Below are 10,614 nucleotides of genomic sequence, written 5' to 3' on the forward strand. Positions count from 1 at the left end.
TTATTGCTGGGGCTCGGTGCTTGCACTACAAATCCACTGCTCCTGGAGGCCATTCCCCACCCCCCGCCCCCCTTTTTTGTTGCCCTTGTTGTTGGATAGGACAGAGAGAAATGGAGAGAGGAGGGTTAGACAGAGAGGGGGAGAGAAAGACAGACACCTGCAGACCTGCTTCGCCTGTGAAGTGACTCCCCTGCAGGTGGGGAGCCGGGGGCTTGAACTGGGGTCCTTATGCCAGTGGGGACCAGGGCCTTGAACTCAGGTCCTTGTGTACTGTAATGTGTGAGCTTAATCAGGTGTGCCATTGCCTGCTCCACCCCCACCGAGATTTTTAAAAAGTTTATTAATGAGGGAGTTGGGCGGTAGCACAGTGGGTTAGGCACACGTGGTGCAAAGCGCAAGGACCAGTGTAAGGATCCCGGCTGCCCACCTGCAGGGGAGTCGCTTCCCAGGCGGTGAAGCAGGTCTGCAGGTGTCTGTCTTTCTCTCCCCCACTCTGTCTTCCCCTCCTCTCTCCATTTCTCTCTGTCCTATCTAGCGACAATGACATCAGTAACTACAACAATTAAACAACAAGGGCAACAAAAGGAAATAAGTAAATATTAAAAAAAACTTAACGAGAAAGATAGGAGAGAGAGAGAAAAAAAAAAAAAACAACGAACCAGACGTCACTCTGGCACATGTACTGCTGGGGATTGAACTCAGGACCTCATGCTTGAGAGTCCAACACTTTACCCACTGTGCCACCTCCCGGACCACTCAGTTTGTCTTTTACTTGGCACAGATAGAGCTCGGGCTCGGCTAGCATGAAGGCCGGCTCTCATGCCCTTTGCCGCGTCTTTGTCTGGAAAGCTGCCCTCTCTCACCTGACACCACATAGCCGCGTTTGCCAAAGACAAGGGCTTCACACCTTGAATTCCGAGTTTCCGTTTTCCGCCCTCCGTACTCTTGCCGTGACCACAAAGGCGCGCCCGAGGCCCGCCCTCCACGTTTCCCCGCTTCCCCGCGTGCGCACCCGCCAGTGCCCTGTCTCCTTGTCTGGCTGGCTGGCGCTGCCTTCAGAGCCTCCTCGTCTTCTGTGTCCTGCTTTCCAAGGTCCCCGGTGATAGCCAGACACATTTTTTTCCAGGCCCAAACCTAGAATTACAGCGTGTAGGACTGAAAGAGGCCCCGGAGGGTTTCCAAAATAGCTCTTCGATTATATACTCTCTTTTGTCTGGAGCCGACATGGGCATGCCGCTCTCAGTGGGGGCGGCTGAGTCCGCAGGCTCGGCAGCTGAGCTTCTGCTTCTCTGAGGTCCTGGCCGTGTGACTGCTTGTTGCTGGCTGTGGTGGGGAGGCAGCCCCTCCGTTGAGGTGTCCTGCGCGGAGTTCCAGGCTGCCGCACCAGAGCGCCGCCTCTGGCCATACCCGGGTGACCGCTGGAGAGAGCAGTGGCCGGCCTGCTGGTCCCTAAGGAGCGGCCTTGCCCTAGCCACCCCCGCTCCCCTGGTTATGACCTGACGCGCCATCGGGGGCGTCCAGGGAGCGGCCGGGAGCTGCGGGCTCAGAGCCGGTCCTCATGGTTACTACAGGCTGGGCCTCCTGGCCTGATGTTGTGTAAGAAATGTCCTGGGGGCTGATGCAGCCCAGGGCAGCACAACCTCAACATGTCTAGATGTGCGGTTCAACGTTTTTTTTTTTTTGGGGGGGAGGCGTAAAATAGGTTTTCAGTAAATGTTTGCTTGGAAAACAAAAACTCCTTTCATCAAAAAGTGTACCTTTAACACTGAAGTGAAGCCAACTGATTCTCAGAAAGATGCAAAATGAAGCAATCAGAAAGGCAGTTTACGTTGGGAGACACTGAAATGTTAGTCTGGGGGCGTGTGCTGGGGGGTGAGAGGGTGGTGCACCTGGCTGAGTGCATTCACTACATGAGCAAGGACCCAGGTTCAAGCCTGCGGTGGGGAAGCTTCAACAGTGAAGCAGGGCTGCCAAGGCCTGTTTTTGTCCCTTTCCTCTCGATTTCTTTCTGTCTTGTCTAATAAAAGAGAGAGAGAGAAGAAAGGAAAGAAAAACGAAAAAACGAACAACAAAAAGGCCACTGGGCGCTGTGGATTTGCAGGGCCAGCACTGAGTCTCAGTGAAAACTCTGGTGGCAAAACACACACACACACACACACACACACACACACACACAACAAAACGGAAGGTGGCTAGGGGCCGGGGGCTGTCAGGTCCTGGTGCTGGGTGGTGGAGGAGGACGTAGGCTGGGGTGACAGCATTTTGCAGAGAAGCGAGAAATCATGCACTTGTACAAACTGTGGTATCCACTGAAAGCCGTTAAGCCCCCCAATTAAAAATGCAAAAAATACCTGGACAATAACAAATTATATACGTGAGATTTTTCAAGGACATGCGTGAGAGAAATATCTCTTAAAAAGTCATGAAATTTCAGCAGGTAGAAATAAAAATGCCAGAAATCTTAGATGCAAAGAACAGTATTTTATTTTTTTTTTTTTGCCTCCAGGGTTATTACTGGGCTCAGTGCCTGCACTTCGAATCCACTGCTCCTGGAGGCCATTTTCCCCATTTTGTTGCCTTTGTTGTTGTATGGGACAGAGAGAAATGGAGAGAGGAGGGGAAGACAGAGAAGGGAGAGAAAGACAGATACCTGCAGACCTGCTTCACCGCCTGTGAAGTGACCCCTTGGCAGGTGGAGAGCCAGGGGGCTCGAACTGCGATCCTTGTGCTTTGCGCCGCGTGCACTTAACCCACTGCGTTACCACCTGGCCCCCGAACAGTATGATTTTAATTTTCTAATTTAAAAAATTTTTTTGCCTCCAGGGTTATTGCTGGGGCTAAGTGCCTGCACCACGAATCCACTACTCCTGGAGGCCATTTTTCCCTTTTGTTACCCTGGTTGTTTTACTATTGTTGTGGCTATTATTATCGTTGTTATTGATGCCGTTGTTGTTGGATAGGACAGAGAGAAATGGAGAGAGGAGGGGAAGACAGGGGGAGAGAAAGACACCTGCAGACCTGCTTTACCACCTGTGAAGCGACTCCCCTGCAGGTGGGGAGCCGGGGGCTCGAACCGGGGTCTTTATGCCGGTCCTTGTGCTTTGTGCCACCTGCGCTTAACCCGCTGCGCTACTGCCCGACCCCCGAACAGTGTGATTTTTAAAAGAAGCATCAGTGTGTGCAGGCAGAAGAGCTCACTCGGATAGTCTCTGTTTCCTGGTCTGAACCCAGGAAGCCACATGAGGCCATGTAGGAATGACACACGAGGACATGTAGGAATGACACAGGGAGGCCATGTAGGAATGACACACGAGGACATGTAGGAATGACACAGGGAGGCCATGTAGGAATGACACACGACATGTAGGAATGATACACGAGGCCATGTAGGCATGACACAGGGAGGACATGAAGGAATGACACACGAGGACATGCAGGAATGACACAGGGAGGCCATGTAGGAATGACACACGAGGACATGTAGGCATGACACAGGGAGGCCATGTAGGAATGACACACGAGGACATGTAGGCATGACACAGGGAGGCCATGAAGGAATGACACATGAGGACATGTAGGAATGACACAGGGAGGCCATGAAGGAATGACACACGAGGACATGTAGGAATGACACAGGGAGGCCATGAAGGAATGACACACGAGGACATGTAGGCATGACACAGGGAGGACATGTAGGAATGACACACGAGGACGTGTAGGCATGACACAGGGAGGACATGTAGGAATGACACACGAGGACATGTAGGCATGACACAGGGAGGACATGTAGGAATGACACACGAGGACATGTAGGAATGACACAGGGAGGCCATGTAGGAATGACACACGAGGACATGTAGGCATGACACAGGGAGGCCATGTAGGAATGACACACGAGGACATGTAGGCATGACACAGGGAGGCCATGTAGGAATGACACACGAGGACGTGTAGGCATGACACAGGGAAGACATGTAGGAATGACACACGAGGACGTGTAGGCATGACACAGGGAGGCCATGAAGGAATGACACACGAGGACATGTAGGCATGACACAGGGAGGCCATGTAGGAATGACACACGAGGACATGTAGGCATGACACAGGGAAGACATGTAGGAATGACACACGAGGACGTGTAGGCATGACACAGGGAGGCCATGAAGGAATGACACACGAGGACATGTAGGAATGACACAGGGAGGCCATGTAGGAATGACATACGAGGACATGTAGGCATGACACAGGGAGGCCATGTAGGAATGACACACGAGGACGTGTAGGCATGACACAGGGAGGACATGAAGGAATGACACATGAGGACATGTAGGAATGACACAGGGAGGCCATGTAGGAATGACACACGAGGACATGTAGGCATGACACAGGGAGGACATGAAGGAGTGACACACGAGGACATGTAGGCATGACACAGGGAGGACATGTAGGCATGACACAGGGAGGCCATGTAGGAATGACACACGAGGACATGTAGGCATGACACAGGGAGGACATGTAGGAATGACACACGAGGACATGTAGGAATGACACAGGGAGGCCATGTAGGAATGACACACGAGGACATGTAGGCATGACACAGGGAGGCCATGTAGGAATGACACACGAGGACGTGTAGGCATGACACAGGGAGGACATGAAGGAATGACACATGAGGACATGTAGGAATGACACAGGGAGGCCATGTAGGAATGACACACGAGGACATGTAGGCATAACACAGGGAGGACATGAAGGAGTGACACACGAGGACATGTAGGCATGACACAGGGAGGACATGAAGGAATGACACACGAGGACATGTAGGCATGACACAGGGAGGACATGTAGGAATGACACACGAGGACATGTAGGAATGACACAGGGATGCCATGAAGGAATGACACACGAGGACATGTAGGAATGACACAGGGAGGCCATGTAGGAATGACACACGAGGACGTGTAGGCATGACACAGGGAGGCCATGAAGGAATGACACACGAGGACATGTAGGAATGACACAGGGAGGCCATGTAGGAATGACACACGAGGACATGCAGGCATGACACAGGGAGGCCATGAAGGAATGACACACGAGGACATGTAGGAATGACACAGGGAGGCCATGAAGGAATGACACACGAGGACATGTAGGAATGACACAGGGAGGCCATGAAGGAATGACACACGAGGACATGTAGGCATGACACAGGGAGGACATGTAGGAATGACACACGAGGACGTGTAGGCATGACACAGGGAGGACATGTAGGAATGACACACGAGGACATGTAGGCATGACACAGGGAGGACATGTAGGAATGACACATGAGGACATGTAGGAATGACACAGGGAGGCCATGTAGGAATGACACACGAGGACATGTAGGCATGACACAGGGAGGCCATGTAGGAATGACACACGAGGACATGTAGGCATGACACAGGGAGGCCATGTAGGAATGACACACGAGGACGTGTAGGCATGACACAGGGAAGACATGTAGGAATGACACACGAGGACGTGTAGGCATGACACAGGGAGGCCATGAAGGAATGACACACGAGGACATGTAGGCATGACACAGGGAGGCCATGTAGGAATGACACACGAGGACATGTAGGCATGACACAGGGAAGACATGTAGGAATGACACACGAGGACGTGTAGGCATGACACAGGGAGGCCATGAAGGAATGACACACGAGGACATGTAGGAATGACACAGGGAGGCCATGTAGGAATGACATACGAGGACATGTAGGCATGACACAGGGAGGCCATGTAGGAATGACACACGAGGACGTGTAGGCATGACACAGGGAGGACATGAAGGAATGACACATGAGGACATGTAGGAATGACACAGGGAGGCCATGTAGGAATGACACACGAGGACATGTAGGCATGACACAGGGAGGACATGAAGGAGTGACACACGAGGACATGTAGGCATGACACAGGGAGGACATGAAGGAATGACACACGAGGACATGTAGGCATGACACAGGGAGGCCATGTAGGAATGACACACGAGGACATGTAGGCATGACACAGGGAGGACATGTAGGAATGACACACGAGGACATGTAGGAATGACACAGGGAGGCCATGTAGGAATGACACACGAGGACATGTAGGCATGACACAGGGAGGCCATGTAGGAATGACACACGAGGACGTGTAGGCATGACACAGGGAGGACATGAAGGAATGACACATGAGGACATGTAGGAATGACACAGGGAGGCCATGTAGGAATGACACACGAGGACATGTAGGCATAACACAGGGAGGACATGAAGGAGTGACACACGAGGACATGTAGGCATGACACAGGGAGGACATGAAGGAATGACACACGAGGACATGTAGGCATGACACAGGGAGGACATGTAGGAATGACACACGAGGACATGTAGGAATGACACAGGGAGGCCATGAAGGAATGACACACGAGGACATGTAGGAATGACTCAGGGAGGCCATGTAGGAATGACACACGAGGACGTGTAGGCATGACACAGGGAGGCCATGAAGGAATGACACACGAGGACATGTAGGAATGACACAGGGAGGCCATGTAGGAATGACACACGAGGACATGCAGGCATGACACAGGGAGGACATGTAGGAATGACACACGAGGACGTGTAGGCATGACACAGGGAGGCCATGAAGGAATGACACACGAGGACATGTAGGAATGACACAGGGAGGCCATGAAGGAATGACACACGAGGACATGTAGGCATGACACAGGGAGGACATGTAGGAATGACACACGAGGACGTGTAGGCATGACACAGGGAGGACATGAAGGAATGACACATGAGGACATGTAGGAATGACACAGGGAGGCCATGTAGGAATGACACACGAGGACATGTAGGCATGACACAGGGAGGACATGTAGGAATGACACACGAGGACGTGTAGGGATGACACAGGGAGGACATGTAGGAATGACACACGAGGACATGTAGGAATGACACAGGGAGGCCATGTAGGAATGACACACGAGGACATGTAGGCATGACACAGGGAGGACATGTAGGAATGACACACGAGGACGTGTAGGCATGACACAGGGAGGACATGAAGGAATGACACACGAGGACATGTAGGAATGACACAGGGAGGCCATGTAGGAATGACACACGAGGACATGTAGGCATGACACAGGGAGGACATGAAGGAGTGACACACGAGGACATGTAGGCATGACACAGGGAGGACATGAAGGAATGACACACGAGGACATGTAGGCATGACACAGGGAGGACATGTAGGAATGACACACGAGGACATGTAGGAATGACACAGGGAGGCCATGAAGGAATGACACACGAGGACATGTAGGAATGACACAGGGAGGCCATGTAGGAATGACACACGAGGACATGTAGGAATGACACAGGGAGGCCATGTAGGAATGACACACGAGGATGTGTAGGCATGACACAGGGAGGCCATGAAGGAATGACACACGAGGACGTGTAGGAATGACACAGGGAGGCCATGTAGGAATGACACACGAGGACATGCAGGCATGACACAGGGAGGCCATGTAGGAATGACACACGAGGACATGCAGGCATGACACAGGGAGGACATGTAGGAATGACACACGAGGACGTGTAGGCATGACACAGGGAGGCCATGAAGGAATGACACACGAGGACATGTAGGAATGACACAGGGAGGCCATGAAGGAATGACACACGAGGACATGTAGGCATGACACAGGGAGGACATGTAGGAATGACACACGAGGACGTGTAGGCATGACACAGGGAGGACATGAAGGAATGACACATGAGGACATGTAGGCATGACACAGGGAGGCCATGTAGGAATGACACACGACATGTAGGAATGACACACGAGGCCATGTAGGCATGACACAGGGAGGACATGAAGGAATGACACACGAGGACATGCAGGAATGACACAGGGAGGCCATGTAGGAATGACACACGAGGACATGTAGGCATGACACAGGGAGGCCATGTAGGAATGACACACGAGGACATGTAGGCATGACACAGGGAGGCCATGAAGGAATGACACACGAGGACATGTAGGAATGACACAGGGAGGCCATGTAGGAATGACACACGAGGACATGTAGGCATGACACAGGGAGGACATGTAGGAATGACACACGAGGACGTGTAGGCATGACACAGGGAGGCCATGTAGGAATGACACACGAGGACATGTAGGCATGACACAGGGAGGACATGTAGGAATGACACACGAGGACATGTAGGAATGACACAGGGAGGCCATGTAGGAATGACACACGAGGACATGTAGGCATGACACAGGGAGGCCATGTAGGAATGACACACGAGGACATGTAGGAATGACACAGGGAGGCCATGAAGGAATGACACACGAGGACATGTAGGCATGACACAGGGAGGCCATGTAGGAATGACACACGAGGACGTGTAGGCATGACACAGGGAAGACATGTAGGAATGACACACGAGGACGTGTAGGCATGACACAGGGAGGCCATGAAGGAATGACACACGAGGACATGTAGGCATGACACAGGGAGGCCATGTAGGAATGACACACGAGGACATGTAGGCATGACACAGGGAAGACATGTAGGAATGACACACGAGGACGTGTAGGCATGACACATGGAGGCCATGAAGGAATGACACACGAGGACATGTAGGAATGACACAGGGAGGCCATGTAGGAATGACATACGAGGACATGTAGGCATGACACAGGGAGGCCATGTAGGAATGACACACGAGGACGTGTAGGCATGACACAGGGAGGACATGAAGGAATGACACATGAGGACATGTAGGAATGACACAGGGAGGCCATGTAGGAATGACACACGAGGACATGTAGGCATGACACAGGGAGGACATGAAGGAGTGACACACGAGGACATGTAGGCATGACACAGGGAGGACATGAAGGAATGACACACGAGGACATGTAGGCATGACACAGGGAGGACATGTAGGAATGACACACGAGGACATGTAGGAATGACACAGGGAGGCCATGTAGGAATGACACACGAGGACATGTAGGCATGACACAGGGAGGCCATGTAGGAATGACACACGACGTGTAGGCATGACACAGGGAGGACATGAAGGAATGACACATGAGGACATGTAGGAATGACACAGGGAGGCCATGTAGGAATGACACACGAGGACATGTAGGCATGACACAGGGAGGACATGAAGGAGTGACACACGAGGACATGTAGGCATGACACAGGGAGGACATGAAGGAATGACACACAAGGACATGTAGGCATGACACAGGGAGGCCATGTAGGAATGACACACGAGGACATGTAGGCATGACACAGGGAGGCCATGTAGGAATGACACACGAGGACATGTAGGAATGACACAGGGAGGCCATGAAGGAATGACACACGAGGACGTGTAGGAATGACACAGGGAGGCCATGTAGGAATGACACACGAGGACGTGTAGGCATGACACAGGGAGGCCATGAAGGAATGACACACGAGGACATGTAGGAATGACACAGGGAGGCCATGTAGGAATGACACACGAGGACGTGTAGGCATGACACAGGGAGGCCATGAAGGAATGACACACGAGGACATGTAGGAATGACACAGGGAGGCCATGAAGGAATGACACACGAGGACATGTAGGCATGACACAGGGAGGACATGTAGGAATGACACACGAGGACGTGTAGGCATGACACAGGGAGGACATGAAGGAATGACACATGAGGACATGTAGGAATGACACAGGGAGGCCATGTAGGAATGACACACGAGGACATGTAGGCATGACACAGGGAGGACATGTAGGAATGACACACGAGGACGTGTAGGGATGACACAGGGAGGACATGTAGGCATGACACACGAGGACGTGTCGGAATGACACAGGGAGGCCATGCAGGGATGAACTAGGAAGGCGATAAGGCAAGTAGAAACTGGCACTGCCTGACAAGGGGGGAGTAAGGTGTGCAGCACAGCCTGCTTCCAGAATTGTGTGCTTGTGTTCAGGAGACTCAGAGCGGGATGGATCCTTTTTCCTTCCCTCTGGCCCTTATCTCCTGCTGGGGAGAAGTAGATTCGCAGCTCACAGATGCAGGAGCAGGGGGTCTGGGGGTCTGCACACACGGGAGACTGGAGGGCAGTACAGGCGTGAGGCCCTTGGCTCAGACCTTTTTCTTCACTAATGGTACTTTTTCTTGCTTCTGCTTTATCCCTAAGACACTCTGGGTGTAGGATCATTAGATTTGCGTGGTTCCCTCCTTTTCTTCCTTCCAAGCCTGCATGACCCCACAGTTCTTTGGTGGTCATCTTTGATAAAGGGTGAAAGGCAGACAGAGGGAGAGAGAGAGGGGACACTTCCAACACTGCTTACCTCTCGAGCTTTCCTTCAGCAGGTGGGCACCAGGCCCTTGTGCGTGGGAGGGTGTGCGCTCTTCTGGTGAGCTGCCACCGAGCCCTCTGGAAACGTTCCTGATTGCTATTTTACCTGGTTTTTTAAATGCTTCTGAGAGAGGGAACTGCGGTAGTACGTCCGGAGCGTGGGGACGGACCCTGGTTCCAGGCATGCGGTCCTG

General features: G+C 52.3%; 1 protein-coding gene across 6 annotated transcripts in view; it reads left to right on the forward strand.

Moving 5' to 3' along the window:
- The window catches only part of MYO9A (myosin IXA), a 159,504-nt gene that overhangs the window by 26,501 nt on the left and 122,389 nt on the right, over window positions 1-10,614 (forward strand). The gene's annotated exons all lie outside the window — the stretch shown is intronic.

The sequence above is a fragment of the Erinaceus europaeus genome, chromosome 16 (genome assembly GCF_950295315.1).
Source record: "Erinaceus europaeus chromosome 16, mEriEur2.1, whole genome shotgun sequence".
In the NCBI taxonomy this organism is placed as follows: domain Eukaryota; kingdom Metazoa; phylum Chordata; class Mammalia; order Eulipotyphla; family Erinaceidae; genus Erinaceus; species Erinaceus europaeus.